Below are 20,404 nucleotides of genomic sequence, written 5' to 3' on the forward strand. Positions count from 1 at the left end.
TCCACAAGGTAAGAAGGTAAATTCTGTTGAAGAATCCTCTTCCTTGAATGATAAGATTGATGCTATTATGTCTATGCTTGTGAATGATAGGACTAATGTTGATCCTAATAATGTTCCGTTAGCTTCATTGGTTGCCCAAGAAGAACATGTTGATGTAAACTTCATTAAAAATAATAATTTCAACAACAATGCTTATCGGAACAATTCTAGTAATAACTATAGGCCATATCCTTATAATAATGGTAACGGTTATGCTAATTCTTATGGGAATTCTTACAGTAATAATAGGAATACACCCCCTGGACTTGAAGCTATGCTTAAAGAATTTATTAGTACACAAACTGCCTTTAACAAATCTGTTGAGGAAAAACTCAATAAAATTGATAGTCTTGCCTCTGATGTTGATCTTTTGAAATCGAAAGTTATGCCTAATAGGGATATTGAAAATAAAATTGTTACTACAGCAAATGCCATCCAAGTTAGAATTAATGAGAATATAAGATTAATGGCTGAATTGCGTGCTAGGTGGGATAGAGAAAAAATGAAAAACTAGCTAAAGAGAAAAATGTAGCTAAAGTTTGGACTATTACCACCACAAGTAATGTTGATTCTTCACATGTTGCTGCACCTCCTACTATTAATGGTAAAATAATTGGTGTTGGCAATGTTTCTACTCCTAGAGCAAAGCGTACAAAACTGCCTGAAATTGCTAAAACTGCTGAAATTGCTTGTGATAAAACTGCTGAAATTTTTTCCAACCTTGGGGATGATGATCCCATTGCTGTAGCTCATAATGATTTAGATTTTGATGATTGCCACATCTCTGAAGATATAAAGTTCTTACAAAAACTTGCTAAGAGTCCCAATGCTAGCGCTGTAAACTTGGCTTTCACAAAACATATTACGAATGCTCTCATAAAAGCTAGAGAAGAGAAACTAAAACTTGAAACTTCTATTCCTAGAAAGCTAGATGATGGTTGGGAACCCATCATTAAAATGAGGGTCAATGATTTTGATTGTAATGCTTTATGTGATCTTGGTGCACGTATTTCTGTTATGCCTAAGAAAGTCTATGATATGCTTGACTTGCCACCATTGAAAAATTGTTATTTGGATGTTAATCTCGCTGATAATGCTAAAAAGAAACCTTTGGGGAGAGTTGATAATGTTCATATTATGGTTAACAATAACCTTATCCCCGTTGATTTTGTTGTCTTGGATATTGAATGCAATGCATCTTGCCCCATTATATTGGGAAGACCTTTTCTTCGAACAGTTGGTGCTACTATTGATATGAAGGAAGGTAATATTAAATATCAATTTCCTCTCAAGAAAGGTATGGAACACTTCCCTAGAAAGAGAATGAAGTTACCTTATGATTCTATTATTAGAACAAATTATGATGTTGATGCTTCGTCTCTCGATAATACTTGATATACACTTTCTGCGCCTAGCTGAAAGGCGTTAAAGAAAAGCGCTTATGGGAGACAACCCATGTTTTTACTACAGTATTTTTGTTTTATATTTGAGTCTTGGAAGTTGTTTACTACTGTAGCAACCTCTCCTTATCTTAGTTTAGTGTTTTATTGTGCCAAGTAAAGTCGTTGATAGTAAAGTTCATACTAGATTTGGATTACTGCGCAGAAACAGATTTCTTTGCTGTCACGAATCTGGGCAAAATTCTCTGTAGGTAACTCATAAAATTAAGCCAATTTACGTGAGTGATCCTCAGATATGTACGCAACTTTCATTCAATTTGAGCATTTTCATTTGAGCAAGTCTGGTGCCTCGATAAAATTCGTCAATACGAACTGTTCTGTTTTGACAGATTCTGCCTTTTATTTCGCATTGCTTCTTTTGCTATGTGGGATGGATTTCTTTGATCCATTAATGTCCAGTAGCTTTATGCAATGTCCATAAGTGTTAAGAATGATCGTGTCACCTCTGAACATGTTAATTTTTATTGTCCACTAACCCTCTAATGAGTTGTTTTGAGTTTGGTGTGGAGGAAGTTTTCAAGGATCAAGAGAGGAGTATGATGCAATATGATCAAGGAGAGTGAAAGCTCTAAGCTTGGGGATGCCCCGGTGGTTCACCCCTGCATATTCTAAGAAGACTCAAGCGTCTAAGCTTGGGGATACCCAAGGCATCCCCTTCTTCATCGACAAACATTATCAGGTTCCTCCCCTGAAACTATATTTTTATTCCATCACATCTTATGTGCTTTGCTTGGAGCGTCGGTTTGTTTTTGTTTTTGTTTTTGCTTGAATAAATGGATCCTAGCATTCACTGTATGGGAGAGAGACACGCTCCGCTGTAGCATATGGACAAATATGTCCTTAGGCTTTACTCATAGTATTCATGGCGAAGTTTCTTCTTCGTTAAATTGTTATATGGTTGGAATTGGAAAATGCTACATGTAGTAATTCTAAAATGTCTTGAATAATTTGATACTTGGCAATTGTTGTGCTCATGTTTAAGCTCTTGCATCATATACTTTGCACCCATTAATGAAGAAACACCTAGAGCTTGCTAATTTGGTTTGCATATTTGGTCTCTCTAAAGTCTAGATAATATCTAGTATTGAGTTTTGAACAACAAGGAAGACGGTGTAGATTCTTATAATGTTTACAATATGTCTTTTATGTGAGTTTTGCTGCACTGGTTCATCCTTGTGTTTGTTTCAAATAACCTTGCTAGCCTAAACCTTGTATCGAGAGGGATTACTTCTCATGCATCCAAAATCCTTGAGCCAACCACTATGCCATTTGTGTCCACCATACCTACCTACTACATGGTATTTCTCCGCCATTCCAAAGTAAATTGCTTGAGTGCTACCTTTAAATTTCCACTCTTCACCTTTACAATATATAGCTCATGGGACAAATAGCTTAAAAACTATTGTGGTATTGAATATGTACTTATGCACTTTATCTCTTATTAAGTTGCTTGTTGTGCGATAACCATGTTCACTGGGGATGCCATCAACTATTCTTTGTTGAATATCATGTGAGTTGCTCTGCATGTCCGTCTTGTCTGAAGTAAGAGAGATCTACCACCTTAATGGTTGGAGCATACATATTGTTAGAGAAGAACATTGGGCCGCTAACTAAAGCCATGATTCATGGTGGAAGTTTCAGTTTTGGACATATATCCTCAATCTCATATGAGAATAATAATTGTTGCCACATGCTTATGCATTAAAGAGGAGTCCATTATCTGTTGTCCATGTTGTCCCGGTATGGATGTCTAAGTTGAGAATAATCAAAAGCGAGAAATCCAAAATGCGAGCTTTCTCCTTAGACCTTTGTACAGGCGGCATGGAGGTACCCCATTGTGACACTTGGTTAAAACATGTGTATTGCGATGATCCGGTAGTCCAAGCTAATTAGGACAAGGTGCGGGCACTATTAGTATACTATGCATGAGGCTTGCAACTTGTAAGATATAATTTACATAACTCATATGCTTTATTACTACCGTTGACAAAATTGTTTCATGTTTTCAAAATAAAAGCTCTAGCACAAATATAGCAATCGATGCTTTCCTCTTTGAAGGACCATTCTTTTACTTTTATGTTGAGTCAGTTCACCTATTTCTCTCCACCTCAAGAAGCAAACACTTGTGTGAACTGTGCATTGATTCCTACATACTTGCATATTGCACTTATTATATTACTCTATGTTGACAATTATCCATGAGATATACATGTTATAAGTTGAAAGCAACCGCTGAAACTTAATCTTCCTTTGTGTTGCTTCAATACCTTTACTTTGATTTATTGCTTTATGAGTTAATTCTTATGCAAGACTTATTGATGCTTGTCTTGAAGTACTATTCATGAAAAGTCTTTGCTTTATGATTCACTTGTTTACTCATGTCATTTCCATTGTTTTGATCGCTGCATTCATTACATATGTTTACAAATAGTATGATCAAGGTTATGATGGCATGTCACTCCAGAAATTATCTTTGTTATCGTTTTACCTGCTCGGGACGAGCAGAACTAAGCTTGGGGATGCTGATACGTCTCCGACGTATCGATAATTTCTTGTGTTCCATGCCACATTATTGATGATATCTACATGTTTTATGCACACTTTATGTCATATTCGTGCATTTTCTGGAACTAACCTATTAACAAGATGCCGAAGAGCCAGTTGCTGTTTTCTGCTGTTTTTGGTTTCAGAAATCCTAGTAAAGAAATATTCTCGGAATTGGACGAAATCAACGCCCAGGGTCCTATTTTGCCACGAAGCTTCCAGAAGACCGAAGAGGAGACGAAGTGGGGCCACGAGGCGGCCAAACCATAGGGCGGCGTGGCCTGGCCCTTGGCCGCGCCGACCTGTGATGTGGGGCCCTCGTGTGGCCCCCTGACCTGCCCTTCCGCCTACTAAAAGCCTCCATCGCGAAACCCCCAGTACCGAGAGCCACGATACGGAAAACCTTACTGAGACGCCGCCGCCGCCAATCCCATCTCGGGGGATTCTGGAGATCTCCTCTGGCACCCTGCCGGAGAGGGGATTCATCTCCTGGAGGACTCTTCACCGCCATGGTCGCCTCCGGAGTGATGAGTGAGTAGTTCACCCCTGGACTATGGGTCCATAGCAGTAGCTAGATGGTTGTCTTCTCCTCATTGTGCTTCATTGTTGGATCTTGTGAGCTGCCTAACATGATCAAGATCATCTATCTGTAATTCTATATGTTGCGTTTGTTGGGATCCGATGAATAGAGAATACCATGATATGTTGATTATCAATTTATATCTATGTGTTGTTTATGATCTTGCATGCTCTCCGTTATTAGTAGATGCTCTGGCCAAGTTGATGCTAGTAACTCCAAGATGGAGTATTTATGCTCGATAGTGGGTTCATGTCTCCATGAATCTGGAGGAGTGACAAGAACCTCTAAGGTTATGGATGTGCTGTTGCCACTAGGGATAAAACATTGGTGCTATGTTCGAGGATGTAGTCACTGATTACATTACGCGCAATACTTAATGCAATTGTCTGTTGTTAGCAACTTAATACTGGAGGGGGTTCGGATGATAACCTGAAGGTGGACTTTTTAGGCATAGATGCATGCTGGATAGCGGTCTATGTACTTTGTCGTAATGCCCAATTAAATCTCACAGTACTCATCATAATATGTATGTGCATTGTTATGCCCTCTCTATTTGTCAATTGCCTAACTGTAATTTGTTCACCCAACATGCTATTTATCTTATGGGAGAGACACCTCTAGTGAACTGTGGACCCCGGTCCTATTCTTTACATCGCATACAATCTACTGCAATAATTGTTTTACTGTTTTCTGCAAACAATCATCTTCCACACAATACGGTTAATCCTTTGTTACAGCAAGCCGGTGAGATTGACAACCTCACTGTTTCGTTGGGGCAAAGTACTTTGGTTGTGTTGTGCAGGTTCCACGTTGGCGCCGAAATCTCTGGTGTTGCGCCGCACTACATCCCGCCGCCATCAACCTTCAACGTGCTTCTTGACTCCTACTGGTTCGATTAAACCTTGGTTTCTTACTGAGGGAAACTTGCCGCTGTGCGCATCACACCTTCCTCTTGGGGTTCCCAACGGACGTGTCAACTACATGCATCACAATGCAATAAAATAAAGATAAGGAGAGGTTGCTACAGTAGTAACAACTTCCAAGACACAACAAAACAGTAGCAAAATAAACACATGAGTTATCTCCCAAGAAGTGCTTTCTTTATAGCCATTAAGATGGGCTCAGCAATTTTAATGATGCTCACATAAGAAATAAGAGTTGAAGCAAAAGAGAGCATCAAGAAGCAAATTAAAAACACATTTAAGTCTAACCCACTTCCTATGCATAGGAATCTTGTACACGAATAAATTCATGAGGAACAAAGTAACAAGAATAAGAAGATAAAACAAGAGTAACTTCAACAATTTCAGCATATAGAGAGGTGTTTTAGTACCATGCAAATTTCCACAACCATATTTTCCTCTCTCATAATAATTTTCAGTAGCTTCATGAATAAACTCAACAATATAACTATCACATAAAGCATGCTTTTCATGATCCATAAACACATGATTTTTATCAAGCTCAAAAATAATGGGATCAAAACTTTCAAACCTACTTTTATCAATAATATAACAAGGTGATTGATCATTCTCAAGAGATATGGGACTCATAGATAATGTCAAGACTTCTCCAATCCCATTTTAATTAGTAGTACAATTAATATTATCAAGTAACATAGGAGCATCATCTAAAGATTTATCATAAACATTTGCTACGCAAAACTCTTTAGTACCATGCATTTCGACATCAGGCACAAACAAAGCATTATCATAAGATTTATCAAAGTAGCATGGATTATCATAAATAACAGTAGCATAATTATTCTCACAAGTTTTACTCATAGGTAATATTTCAAGAGAATCCACAGGAACATAACATTCAACCTCCTTTGGTAAGCATGGAGGACAATCAAATAGTGTAAGAGATAAAGAGTTACTCTCATTAGAAGGTTGGCATGGGTAGCTAATCCATTCTTCCTCCTTTTGTTCATCACTCTCCTCTTCTTTTTCATCCAATGAGCTTTCAGGTTCATCAATTTCCTCCTCTTTTTCATCCAATGAGCTTTCAGGTTCATCAATTTCTTCTTCCACAGGTTCCTGCAAATTGTGAGTGCATTCTTGTGCATTAATGAGTCTCTCTTTATAATCAATGATATAAGGATTATCACTGTAACTTTCTATGCAAAAATTAAGGATAGAAGAGACATAATCTTTAAGGTCCTTACAAACAACACAAGTTTCATAATTTTTAGCTATGAAGGATTCGATCTCAGAAGCTCCCATAAACAAAACAAATTGTTCTACCTCTTCGAACCCAAGATGAATATAGTTATTCCAATTATAGTTCTTAATTAAAACTTCTTCACTAAAACCACATTGAAATTTAAGATGTTTAGTATCCTCTTTAGAGCAACAATTTATATCATGGCGTTTAAACAAGATTTGAGCAATTGTATTCAATTTTTCTATCACAACACTCATGACTTTACCCGTTCTTGATTCTCTATAATTATTATATAATTCAATAAGCTCCAACATGGTTATGTGTTCTTCCATAACAACAGTTTTTAATTTTTCGATTTTTCAAATTTTTATGGATTTTTGGGTATATAAGAAAAATAAAACAAGACAAAAAGACACTAGACAAAAGTAAACTAAGCAAAACAAAATAAAATAAAATAAAAACAGAGAGAGAGGTAGAGTGTACTCCCCAGGTGAACTTATGAGTAGAGCTATGCCTCCCCGGCAACGGCGCCAGAAAATAGTCTTGATAACCCACAAGTATAGGGGATCGCAACAGTCTTCGAGGGAAGTAAAACCCAAATTTATTGATTCGACACAAGGGGAGGTAAAGAATACTTATAAGCCTTAACAACTGAGTTGTCAATTCAGCTGCACCTGGAAAAGCACTAGTAACAGGGGTGATGTGAAAGCAGCAGTAATATGAGAGCAATAGTAACAGTAACACAGCATCAGTAGAAATAACACAGAGGCGATGGCACCAGAAAATAGTTGATACTACTTCCAATGACATATAGAACGAGTATATGATGATGATAGATGGACGGGGTTCCCAGCAATCTACACTAGTGGTAACTCTCCAATAACAAGTGACAAGTGTTGGGTGAACAAATTACAGTTGGGCAATTGATAGGATTGAAATAGCATTAAGACAGAACATCAAGATTATTAATTATGTAGGCATGTTTTCCATATATAGTCATACGTGCTCACAATGAGAAACTTGTACAACATCTTTTGTCCTACCAGCCGGTGGCAGCCGGGCCTCAAGGGAATCTACTGGCTATTAAGGTACCCCTTTTAATAGAGCACCGGAGCAAAGCATTAACACTTGATGTAAACATGTGATCCTCATACCTACGCCTTCCCCTCCAGTTGTCCCAATTTCTGTCACTTTGGGGCCTTTGGTTCCGGACATAGACATGTGCATACAACTTGTAGATACAATCTAAGCAATAAGTATAGAGCTTAAATCTAAGATCATGCCACTCGGGCCCTAGTGACAAGCATTAAACACAACAAGATTGCAACAACAATAACTTCACAAACTTTATAGATAGACTAATCATAATGTATCATCCATCGGATCCCAATAAACACAACACCAATTACATCAGATGGATCTCAATCATGTAAGGCAGCTCATGAGATCATTGTATTGAAGTACATGGGAGAGAGTACCAACTAGCTACTGCTAGAACCCGTAGTCCATGAGGGAACTACTCACGGAGCATGATGGAGGCGGTGGCATCGATGGAGATGGCTTCCGGGGGCACTTCCCCTTCCCGGCAGGGTGCCGGAACAGAGACTTCTATCCCCCGAATTGGAGTTTCGCGATGGCGGCGGTGCCCCTGGCCGGAGTCTTTCTGGAGTTTCGTCAATCCGTGTCGCGTTTTTAGGTCGAAAGGGCTTATATAGGCGAAGAGACGGCGCAGGAGGGCGCCTGGGGCCTCCTCCCCATAGGCCGGCGCGGCCAGGGTGGAGCCCGCACGGCCCTATTGTCTGGGGGCCCCAGGCCTCCTCTCTGACTCCCCTTCGGTGTCCTGGTCCGTCTCGGTGAATTATGATGTTTGGTCTTCGTTTCGTCGAATTCCGAGAATATTGCCCGAACAGCCTTTCTGGAACCAAAAACAGCAGAAAACAGGAACTGGCACTTCGGCATCTTGTTAATAGGTTAGTTCCAAAAAATGCATAAAAACATTATAAAGTGCGAGCAAAACATGTAGGTATTGTCATAAAACAAGCATGGAACATCAGAAATTATAGATACATTGGAGACGTATCACCCACAAGTATAGGGGATCGCAACAGTCTTCGCGAGAAGTAAAACCCAATTTATTGATTCGACACAAGGGGAGCCAAAGAATACTTGAAAGCCTTAACAGCGGAGTTGTCAATTCAGCTGCACCTGGAAACAGACTTGCTCGCAAGAGTTTATCAGTAGTGACAGTTTTATAGCAGTAGCAGTGGTGAAATATTAGCAGCAGTGTAATGAAGACAACATTAGTGATTATAGTAAACATCATGATTAAAATACTGTAGGCACAGGGATGGATGAACGGGCGTTGCATGGATGAGAGAAACTCATGTAACAATCAATGTAGGGCATTTGCAGATAGTAATAAAACAGTATCCAAGTACTAAACAATCCATAGGCATGTGTTCCATATTTAGTCGTACGTGCTCGCAATGAGAAACTTGCACAACATCTTTTGTCCTACCAGCCGGTGGCAGCCGGGCCTCTAGGGAATCTACTGGAAATTAAGGTACTCCTTTTAATAGAGCACCGGAGCAAAGCATTAACACTCCGTGAACACATGTGATCCTCACATCACCGCCTTCCCCTCCGGTTGTCCCAATTTCTGTCACTTTGGGGCCTCGGGTTCCGGACAGCGACATGTGTATACAACTTGAAGGTAAGATCATAAAACAACGAATATCATCATGAAACAATAAAATGTTCAGATCTGAGATCATGGCACTCGGGCCCTAGTGACAAGCATTAAGCATAACAAGTTGCAACAATATCATAAAAGTACCATCTACGTACACTAGGCACTATGCCCTAACAATCTTATGCTATTACATGACCAATCTCATCCAATCCCTAGCATCCCCTTCAGCCTACAGCGGGGGAATTACTCACACATGGATGGGGGAAACATGGCTGGTCGATGGAGAGGCGTCGGTGGTGATGATGGCGATGATCTCCTCCAATTCCCCGTCCCGGCGGAGTGCCCGAATGGAGTTTCTGGTCCCGAGACGGAGTTTCGCGATGGTGGCGGCGTTCTGGATGGTTTCTGGCGACTCCGACTTCTCGTCTCGCGTTTTTAGATCGAAACCCTTAAATAGTCCAGAGGGGGGCGTCAGAGGCTGGCCGAGGCGGCCTCACACTAGGGCGGCGCGCCCCCCTCCAGGCTGCGCCGGCCTATGGTGTGGGGGCCCTGGGCCTCCCCCAGGCCTGCCCTTCTGGCTTCGTGAATCTTCTGGGAAAATAGGCCCTTTGACATTAATTCCGGGGATTTTCCTGAAAGTTGAATTTCTGCACAAAAACGAGACACCAGAGCAATTCTGCTGAAAACAGCGTTAGTCCGTGTTAGTTGTATCCAAAATACACAAATTAGAGGCAAAACAATAGCAAAAGTGTTCGGGAAAGTAGATACGTTTTGGACGTATCAACTCCCCCCAAGCTTAGCTTATTGCTTGTCCTCAAGCAATTCAGTTAACAACTGAGTTCGATAAAAGAACTTTCACGAACACATTTGTTCATATGATATAAATATTCTCATGATATGGACAAGTACTTAGGCAATTCATAATAAGATACATGCAAATAAAATCATCTAATAGCTATATCAATCATGGAAAAGGTACCAACAAATTAATAATAAGCATCATGAATCATGTCTATCAGCAGGATTGCAATGTTCATAAAAGGATATGATAAAGTGGTATCTCGCTTGCCGTATTTGTACAACAAAACATGAATGCTCGGGCACCTTTGAGGTTCATGGAAAGACTAGAAGTAGAGATTGTCAAAGATAAAAGCATCAAAGTTATACCACAGTTAATCACATTTTGGGACAAGCATATTATACTAAGAATGACAGTTGTGCTCTCAAGAAAGTGCTCAAAGAAAGGATGGTGACACAACATAAAAGTAAAAGATTGACCCTTCGCAGAGGGAAGCAGGGATTAACATGCGCTAGAGCTTTTCATTTTTAAATCAGGAGTAAAATTATTTTGAGAGGTGTTTGTTGTTGTCAACGAATGGTAATGGGTACTCTAACTACCTCGTCAACCAGACTTTCAAGAGCGGCTCCCATGAAGGACGTTATTTCTACCAGCAAGGTAGATCATCCCTCTTCTCTTTTGTTTACACATGTACTTTAGTTTTATTATGGGTGACACTCCCCCAACCTTTGCTTACACAAGCCATGGCTAACCGAATCCTCGGGTGCCTTCCAACAATCTCATACCATGGAGGAGTATCTATTTGTAAATTAAGTTGCTTACTGATGAATCAGGGCAAAACATGTGAAGAGAATTATTAATGAAAGTTAATTAATTGGGGCTGGGAACCCCGTTGCCAGCTCTTTTTGCAAAATTATTGGATAAGCGGATGTGCCACTAGTCCATTATGAAAGTCTGTCAAAAGTAAATGACAAGGTTGAAAGATAAACACCACGTACTTCCTCATGAGCTATAAAACATTGACACAAATTGGGAAGCATTTTGAAGGTTTAAAGGTAGCGCACGAGAATTTACTTGGAATGGTTTGAAATGCCATGCACAGGTATTTATGGTGGACACTTTGGAATAACTTGGTTTTCAGGGGTTTGGAAGCACGAGCAGCGTTCCCGCTCAGTACAAGTGAAAGCTATCAATAGACTGGGGAGCGACAATCAAGAGAGCAGTAACCGTCATAATCATGCTTGCGGCAAAATAAATTAACGGAGGCATAAAACTGATACAAGGACTCTGAGGCAAAGTAAATCATCGAGGCTTAATTGACTTTTGTTCAGTCATATGCATGCGTGAGCATGTGCCAAGTCGATTCAAGTGAATTATTCAGAGGAGGATACCACAATGTCATACCTATTTATGAATAAAACAATACAAGCAAATATCTATGACATGTTACTCATATTAATAAACTGGAGTTAAACATGAGAGATCATGAACTACTAGACTTTATTAAATGACATATACCTAACATGAACCAACTAAGCATGCTCACATGGATGAGTATATGTACAAAAATGAAAACAAATAGAGTTCATACCAGCCTCTCACCACAGTCGAATTGTCGTAGATCGTCATTATTGCCTTTCACTTGTGTATCTTGAATAATATGGAATGAAAACCACGCTCCAGCCACCGAAGACCATTGAACTCCATAATGAAATTTACAAAACCAAAGAAGAACAGCAAATATTTTTGGTGTTTTCGAATTGGAAACAAGAACAAAAGGAAACAAGCAAACAAGGCAAAATCTTTTTGGATTTTCTTATAGCAAACCAACGATAGCAAATAAAGCAAAATAAAAGCAAGAAACCAAAATAAACAAATGGTGAAGAGAAACAACAGAAATATTTTTGGTCTTTTTATGTTTTAGAAAAGAAACAAAGCAAAAAAAAAAATGAAAACTAAAAGAGTCACATAAACACAAAGCAGCAGGAATTCGTCAAACTTGACAGCAGTACAGTAATCGATTTTTAAGAAATTCTTACGCTGCTCAGCTCGAAAAGTGTTCAACTAATGAAAGTTAGATAACAATCTGGGGAATATGCACAAAAATTGGCTTCACAAAATAACTTTCTGGCTGTTTTTGAGAATTTTTTTGATATCAGTCCAGAATCTGTTTTCAATCAGCACTTCCCCAAATATCATCTCCCTCTTATTAGAAAACCACTTTAAGAAGCTAAACAAGTATGTACAAGTATCCAGCAACTATAATATGCAAAGAATGAGTGATGCCGGCATAATTCCCCCCAATCTTCATTAGAGGGGTTAGTACTCAAAAACTTTAATCCACTTTAGTCCTGTAGTGACACATTGCAAGAACTCAATAAAACATTAGCTACAGCTCTCCACGTCTAGAAAGCCTTACTTAAAGTCCACAAGAGACAATGCAAAAAACAGAGACAGAATCTGCCAAAACAGGACAGCCAGTAAAGACGAATTTTTTCGAGGTACTTCCGTTGCTCAAATCAGAAAACTCAAAACTAATAAAAGTTGCGTACATATCTGAAGATCACACGTGAATTTTTACAGATTTTTTAGATTCTCCTACAGAGAGAAAAACTCAAATTCGTGACAGCTAAAAATCTGTTTCTGCGCAGAAATGCAAATCTAGCATCAACTTTCTATTAGAGACTTTACTTGGCACAATAATGCAATAAAATAAAGATACAAAGGTATTGCTACAGTATTAACAATCACCTTAACTCAAATATAAAAATTGCTGTAATAAAATAATGGGTTGTCTCCCATAAGCGCTTTTCTTTAACGCCTTTCAGCTAGGCGCAGAAGATTTTAATGATGCTCACATGAAAACTAAAGCATCTTGCAAAAAAATTAGTGCTACAGTAAGTAGGACAAGTGGAGGAAGAAAGAGATGTTGTTTATCTCCTCTATGCATATAAAATGTATTTGTTAACAAGGTTGATCAAGTCTTGCCACCAAATAAATTTTACATGCCATAAGATGAAATAAACCTCAAATCAATCATGTTACCTTGTATTGTATCGATATGGATCCAATCATAATATTTTGATATCCCTGTTTAGGCTCATATATAGGACAATCAATAGCTCCCACTTTGATAGTTCTCACATTAGAAATTGTGTTAACTCCACATACTTTATCAATCCTCTTGGGAAAATAAACGGTGTGCTCCTTATCATCGACATTGAAAGTAACCTTTCCTTTATTGCAATCAATAACAGCCCCTGCGGTGTTAAGAAAACGTCTCCCGAAATTAATAGACATATTATCATCTTCATGCATTTCCAACACAACAAAATCAGTTAATATCAAGCAATTATTAGTAACTTGCACAGGAACATCCTCACATATACCAACAGGAATAGCAGTAGATTTATCAGTCATTTGCAAAGATATATCAGTCGGTATCAACTTATCTAAATAAAGTCTCTTATAAAGAGAAAAGGCATAACACTAACACCTGCTCCCAAATCACATAGAGCAGTTCTAACATAATTATTCTTAATAGAACAAGGAATAGTCGGTATACCTGGGTCGCCCAACTTCTTTGGAACTTTTCCATTGAAAGATTAATTAGCAAGCATAGTGGAAATCTCCTCATTAGGAATTTTCCTTTTGTTAGAGACAATATCTTTCATATACTTTGAATAAGGAGGCAATTTAATATCATCCGTCAAAGGGATTTGCAAGAATAAAGGTTTCATCCAATCACAAAATTTATTATAGTGTTCTTCTTCCTTTGATTTTAGTTTCTTAGCAGGAAAAGGCAGTTGCTTTTGAACCCACGGTTCTCTTTCATTACCATGTTTCTTAGCAATAAAGTCTTCTTTAGTATACTTTTTTTATTTTTAGCATGCTTTTCAGGTTCATCTTCAACCTCTTCTTTATCAGAAGCATCTTTCTTATCATTATCATTATCATGTTCATTACCACTTTCAGTTTCAGCATCAGAAATAGAAATACTATTAGGATCATTAACAGGCTCAGAGGATTCTACAACATTTTTATGTTTCTTTTTCTTTTTCTTAGAAGGAGCACTAGTTTCAATTCGTTGAGAATCTTGTTCAACTCTTTTGGGATGCCCCTCAGGATATAGAGGATCCTGAGTAGAAACACCGCCTCTAGTTGTTACTTCATAAGCATGTTTTTCTTTAGAATTATTTTTTAACAAGTCATTTTGCACTTTAGTGAGTTGATCAATTTGAGTTTGAATCATATGAAAATGTTTAACAAGCATCTTAACATCATTGGAGGTTATCTCCACAATATCATGCAAATTACTAATAGCTTGAGAATTTTCCATTAAATGATTCTCTACTCTCATATTAAAATTTTCTTGCTTAACAATATAATTATCAAACTCATCTAAGCATTGAGCAGGAGGTTTTGAATATGGGATATCTTCCCTAGTAAAGCGTTGAAGAGAATTTACCTCAATCATGGATGAAGGGGAAGTTATCTTGCATAAATCTTCTATGGGAGGTAAGTTCTTCACATTTTCAGATTTAATACCTTTCTCCTTAAGAGATTTCTTGGCTTCCCTCATATATTCATCATTTAATTTAATCAAACCCCTCTTCTTCAATATCGGCGTCGGGACTGGTTCAGGTGTAGTCCAATCATCATGATTCCGGCCTATTTTAGCCAATAATTCTTCAGCTTCGTCTGGAGTTCTTTTCCTGAAAACACAACCAGCACAACTATCCAAGTATGCCCTAGACTCAATGGTTAGTCCACTATAAAATATATCAAGCAAATCATGCTTTTCTAAATCATGTCCAGGTCGAGCTCTGATAAGAGAACAAAATCTTGCCCAAGCTTCAGACAATTTCTCTCCATCTTCCTGGTCAAAGCTATAAATTTTCTACAAAGCAATATGTTGAGCACTAGCAGGAAAATATTTCCGAATGAAAACATCAAGCAAACCACTTGGACTATCAATAGAACCAGGAGGCAAACTATTATACCAAGTTTTAGCATCATCCTTTAATGAGAAAGGAAAAAAATTTAGCAACAAAATAAGTACGCATCTTGACATCATCAGAAAACAAGCTACTCAAAGTAGAAAGCTCATTCATGTGTTCTACAACACTTTCTTTTTCAGTACCACAAAAGGGTGTTTTCTCAACAATAGCTATATGAGATAAATCAAGAGAAAAATCATAATCCTTATCCTTAATGCTTATAGGAGATGTGGCAAATTTAGGATCAGGAGACAGTTTATATCTAACAGTATGTTGTGCAAGAAACTTTTTAATTTTCCTTGCATCAGTAGTAGCATTGCACTTATCAATAAAATCATCATCAAGTTCCACATAATCTTCATCAGGATCATCACTAGAGTATTCAAACTCAGGTGAATTAACAGGTGTAGCAGTATTTTCATTAGGAGTTTCAGCATTTTCAATTTGTCTAGACCTAGCAATTGTAGCATCTAGAAAAGATCCCAATGAACCACTATCATCAAGCACAGCAGAAGCATCATCAATATTATAAGAATTTTCAGATTCAGCAGAAGTACCAACAAGTGAAGCTTGTGGTGGTGAAACAAGTTGACTTATCACAGATGGTGAATCAAGAGCAGCAGAGGTACTCAGAGTTGTACCTTTTCTTGTAGTGGATGGTAATATGGCGACTTTAGGATCGCGAGATTTACCCAAGATGGAGAATTTACAGAGAACAATATCAATCCAAGTGAACTTCCAAATAAAGCTATGCTCCCTGGCAACGGCGCCAGAAAATAGTCTTGATGACCCACAAGTATAGGGGATCACAACACTCTTCGCGGGAAGTAAAACCCAATTTATTGATTCGACACAAGGAGAGCCAAAGAATACTTGAAAGCCTTAACAACGGAGTTGTCAATTCAGCTGCACCTGGAAACAGACTTGCTCGCAAGATTTTATCAGTAGTGACAGTTTTATAGCAGTAGCAGTGGTGAAATATCAGCAGCAGTGTAACAAAGACAGCAGTAGTGATTATAGTAAACAGCAGGATTAAAATACTGTAGGCACAGAGATGGATGAACGGGCGTTGCATGGATGAGAGAAACTCATGTAACAATCAATGTAGGGCATTTGCAGATAGTAATAAAACAGTATCCAAGTACTAAACAATCCATAGGCATGTGTTCCATATTTAGTCGTACGTGTTCACAATGAGAAACTTGCACAGCATCTTTTTTCCTACCAGCCGGTGGCAGCCGGGCCTCTAGGGAATCTACTGGAAATTAAGGTACTCCTTTTAATAGAGCACCGGAGCAAAGCATTAACACTCCGTGAACACATGTGATCCTCACATCACCGCCTTCCCCTCCGGTTGTCCCAATTTTTGTCACTTTGGGGCCTCGGGTTCCGGACAGCGACATGTGTATACAACTTGCAGGTAAGATCATAAAACAACGAATATCATCATAAAACAATAACATGTTCAGATCTGAGATCATGGCACTCGGGTCCTAGTGACAAGCATTAAGCATAACAAGTTGCAACAATATCATAAAAGTACCATCTACGGACACTAGGCACTATGCCCTAACAATCTTATGCTATTACATGACCAATCTCATCCAATCCTTACCATCCCCTTCAGCCTACAGAGGGGGAATTACTCACACATGGATGGGGGAAACATGGTTGGTCGATGGAGAGGCGTCGGTGGTGATGATGACGATGATCTCCTCCAATTCCCCGTCCCGGCGGAGTGCCAGAACAGAGTTTCTGGTCCCGAGACGGAGTTTCGCGATGGTGGCGGCGTTCTGGATGGTTTCTGGCGACTTCGACTTCTCGTCTCGCGTTTTTAGATCGAAACCCTTAAATAGTCCAGAGGGGGGCGTCAGAGGCTGGCCGAGGCGGCCTCACACTAGGGCGGCGCCCCCCCCCCCCCCAGTCCGCACCGGCCTATGGTGTGGGGGCCCTGGGCCTCCCCCAGGCCTGCCCTTCTGGCTTCGTGAATCTTCTGGGAAAATAGGCCCTTTGACATGAATTCCGGGGATTTTCCTGAAAGTTGAATTTCTGCACAAAAACGAGACACCAGAGCAATTCTGCTGAAAACAGCGTTAGTCTGTGTTAGTTGTATCCAAAATACACAAATCAGAGGCAAAACAATAGCAAAAGTGTTCGGGAAAGTAGATACGTTTTGGACGTATCATCCCGCATGACTGAATCTAGCGGCATCTCTTCGTCGTCATCAAGGTTATTGTCGTCGTCAAGGTTATTGTCGTCGTCAAGGTTATCGTCATGTGCGACAAACTCTTCATCGTCATCAATATCATGATGCCCTCCTTCTTGCCGGCCATTACCACCTGCTGCCGTCGCCCCATTGAGCTCCGCGCCATCATCAGCCATCCATTGAGTGTGTCCATGCATGAAACCATTAGTGAGCAGGTGCCCCTGCAATTTTCCTGAATAGGGGTCAAATCATTTTCCTAGTTTGCATCTTCGGCATGGACACAATACCTCTGTGCGGTTATTTTCATACATGTCGATGATCGCGTGTTTCAAATATCTCATCATGACGCTTTCACTCATCTCAATAACCATTATCGCCTGCACGGTAAGATTATATAATTGATTAGAACCATGCATCCGTCGGTAGTTTTCACGGAAAATTTCGGCATGACCTTCCTACACGGTAGGACATAGGAGCGCCAGAAATATGCCGAAATGGAAACTTAACGAATCAACATTTCGGCGCAACGTTGGCAACTCATTTTCAACGCCAACACACACAAGCACAAACACAATATATATATACCACACACGAGCTTTGCTTCAAATGTCCAATATACGTCGATTTCATTCCTCAATTTGTTCATTAATCACCTATTTGTTTGATATATTCGTCAACGAGATCAAGACGTCGCGCCGCGACCACGGTGTATGGAAGCCGACTTTCTAGATCTAGATCCAGATTGAGCGGTCAATGCGGGATAGTAGATCTAGATCTACATAGGGGAATGTGGGAGATGCATGTAGAAAGGGAAGATTTGCTCAAAAAATATGATTTTGTTTGATCAAATTGGCTAAATTGGGGGTAGAAATGGGCAAAAATGGGCTGGGTTGGGAGAAGGCTCGGGTTTGTGTGGAGGAGTGGAGTAATGGTAGTGGGGAGTGGTAGTTGTGCATAAATAAGATCTCAGGTTACTGCCGGCGCACCAGGACATGGGTGCGCCGACAGTATATAGCCGTTCCGGCTAAAATTGGTGCGCGCCAGGCCCAGCAAGTATTGTCGGCGCACCGGCCCAGGGGTGCGCCGGCAATAGCTAAATTCCACCGGCGCACCCCTGGGCCGGTGCGCCGGCAATACTTGTTGGGCCTGGCTCGGACGGGGAGAGCCACGGCCTCATTTTATCGCCGGCGCAGGATCTTGGCTGGTGCGCCGATAGTGTGCCATCATCGCCGGCGCGGCGACAAAGTGGTGCTCCGGCACCACTTGCCACCGGTGCGGCGAAAAGATGGTGCACCGGCAAGGTGTTCCCCACCTATAGCCATTTTCCTAGTAGTGACCACAACTTTACGAGAGAATAGTCAAGTGAACCCATGAACCCCGATCCACTTTTTATTATAAGAAACACATTTATCTTGCATTTAAATTGTTTTCTATTAGTTGCACTATTTTATTTTGAAAATACAAAAATATTTACTTTTCTTATTTGCATCTAAAACACCAAAAACAATCAATCTCTTTACAGTTTTTACTTAGTTATTTTATCTAGATTAGTTTATTACTTGGTTAATTACTACTTGTGTTATTTACTTAAGCGAAACCTTGTGCTTGACAACCGCAAGGCATTTACTTACTTGCAGGATTGCTTGAAAAAGAGAGAAGAGAAATACTTTTCCATCCAGTTCCCCGGGAGTTCGATATAAACCCTCGAGTCATCCTTGTGGGGAAGATACTTCCTTGATACAACACTCTGCACTTAGAGTCCCAAGAATATGGCTAGTCTACTGCTATTGTTTGATTGGCAATCCTTAGACTATAGGGATGAAGCAAAGGAGCATAACCTACCTGCAACTATGCTTTAAAGCAAACAAATCTATTGAAATTATCATCCCAGTCCGAGGGGATATCTGAAGCTACCGATTCGGGATCTAACTCAAATCCAAACCTAGAACTTTTATATTTATTGCTTCTCCTTTTAGAAGGTCCGTAGCCGAGTAGAAGAGAAGAAAATAGATTTCCTTATCTGCATGCCAGCTTTCATTCCTACTTTTGATGAAAGAAAGGCCAGTTGCTGCCGACAAGTCGACTAAACTTGGTTTTCACAACTGTCACCTATCTTTAAGCACCTACTAGGCCGCTTCCCAACCAAATTCAAGTATGCCTTCGGTACTGGTACTTCGGAATCAAGGGCCCAACAAGCGATATCAGGAGTCTTTGGCCGAAGAACTAGCGGATAAGAAGGTTATTCCATAACTATATAAAATCCACGTATCAAGATCTTTTTGGCGTTGCTAGTAGCTGTCATTAGCCGCTGCTGCAAAATAGATTCCACATGTCATGAACGTTTCCTTTCTCGATTTTTTTGACCCCTGATTTCTGGCTACTTTATTTTTTCTTTCGATCCCCTACCGCCTTTGTTAACGTAGAGGACACTACTGCCAAACTATCCCACATGTCAGCCTCTCTGAACTATAAATGTTTCCTTCTTGTATTTATTTTTGACCCCTAATTTTGGGCTACTTGCCTTTTTCTTTGGATCTCCTACCGTCTTTAAAACGTTGAGGACCATGCTGGCTCATGGGTCCCATATGTCATCCTCTCTGAACATTAAACCTTTCGTTTCTTGGATTTTTTTCACCCATGATTTCTAGCTACTTGGTTTTTTTTCTTTAGACCCCCTGCCATCTTGTTAACGTTGAGGACGCTACTGCAAAATGGATCCCACATGTCAACCTCTCTGAACGATAATTGTTTCCTTTCTTGGATTTTTTTCCACGGCTGGCTGATGGGTTTCTTGGATTTTTTTTCCCGATGTCAGCTTCTATGTACAAGAAGCGCGTGATATCTCGATTATTTTTTAACTCGAGATATAGCAGATACTTGTTTTTTTCGATCTCTTCTGTTTAATTTTACCTTCAAAT

General features: G+C 39.7%; 1 protein-coding gene across 1 annotated transcript in view; it reads right to left on the reverse strand.

The window, feature by feature from the left end:
- Nucleotides 1-20,404, reverse strand: part of LOC139832167 (glycosyltransferase family 92 protein Os08g0121900-like) — a 178,281-nt gene that overhangs the window by 151,596 nt on the left and 6,281 nt on the right. The gene's annotated exons all lie outside the window — the stretch shown is intronic.

This window comes from Lolium perenne, chromosome 6 (assembly GCF_019359855.2).
Source record: "Lolium perenne isolate Kyuss_39 chromosome 6, Kyuss_2.0, whole genome shotgun sequence".
In the NCBI taxonomy this organism is placed as follows: domain Eukaryota; kingdom Viridiplantae; phylum Streptophyta; class Magnoliopsida; order Poales; family Poaceae; genus Lolium; species Lolium perenne.